We start from the raw sequence: 1478 nt of genomic DNA on the forward strand, positions 1-1478 counted from the left end.
TCTCATTTTCTCACCACTATACTTCCGTGCTTGGTTTATTCTTATGATTCATTTCATAATTGCCGGAAAGAACAATCGCTTTGATCTTCCAGTCATTCGATCATTTATACCTGGCATCTTCGATCGCTTCTTATTTTATAAAATTGTCCAATCACAGCTGTTGTAATTTTTTGATTCACCATCTTTTTGTACTATGACAAGTTTAGCATATCTTGTTTGTTTGTTTTCGTCTATAAGACTGATATGAGTGAATTCAACATAACTAGATCAAACTTAAATAAATTCGCTATTAACAACCATTCAAATTTTAAAATGTTAGAAAATTTTATTTGCTTAAAAATGTAAATGTTATTTTTATACAACTGTATAGCGCTTTAATTATGATTTGTTTGATTTGAATTTCGCGCAAAGCTACACGAGGGCTATCTGCGCAAGCCGTCCATAATTTAGTAGTGTAAGACTAGAGGGAAGGCAGCTAGTCATCACCACCCACCGCCAACTCTTGGGCTACTCTTTTACCAACGAATAGTGGGATTGACCGTCACATTATAACGCCCCCATGGCTGAAAGGGCGAGAATGTTTGGTGGGATGGAGATTCGAACCCGCGACCCTCAGATTGCGAGTCGAGTGCCCTAACCACCTGGCCATACCGGGCCTTTATAATTGGGAGTCAATAGTAATTGTTTTATAACTACTTGGTTATATTCTATTGTTGTGATAACAATAAACAAGTTAAACATTTTGTTTGTTTGTATATAATTAAGCACAAAGCTACACAATGGACTATCTGTGCTCTGCCCACCACGGGTATCGAAACCCGGATTCTAGCGTTGCCAACTTAAAAAATAACAACTATAACAATAAAACAGTAAGTCTGGTATTAGTTTTTCTTGTTGAAGTGTTTGTATGTTCATTCATCATAACAAATCCTCAAAAAGTTAGTGAGGCATTAGCCTCATTTGCTTCAACTGTATTTAATGAATATTTTAATGAATGAAAAAGAAGTTACTGAAAATTTAGATCTTTTACACAGGATTTCTTATCATTCTTGTCGATAATTCAGCTAACAATTTTGTTATCCTTTGTAAAAAATAAATTATGTAAAGAGATAAGTTTAATATATAAACAATAACCTTTCGATAAAGAAGTGTACAAACACTAGAACTGATAAAGAAAGTGTCATTCTGAAACACATTACACTTTTATCATACTTTGACGTGCATTCCGTAATATCAAACACCTAAATTATTTGAGATTTCCAAAAAAAAAAAGAACAACAAAAAACACACATACAAGTACGTGTTTATTGCCGTCACTAAAAGAAAACAGTTATGAATAAGGAAATGTCAATTATGGTAGATAATGGTTTAAAATTTAAACAGCATATAACGAAATACTGTAATATTATCAATGACAGAACAGTAAATATTAGCCCTCTTTTATCATATGTAATCCCATTTAATGTAAAGAGAAAATT

This window comes from Limulus polyphemus, unplaced genomic scaffold, assembly GCF_000517525.1.
Source record: "Limulus polyphemus unplaced genomic scaffold, Limulus_polyphemus-2.1.2 Scaffold115, whole genome shotgun sequence".
Lineage (NCBI taxonomy): Eukaryota > Metazoa > Arthropoda > Merostomata > Xiphosura > Limulidae > Limulus > Limulus polyphemus.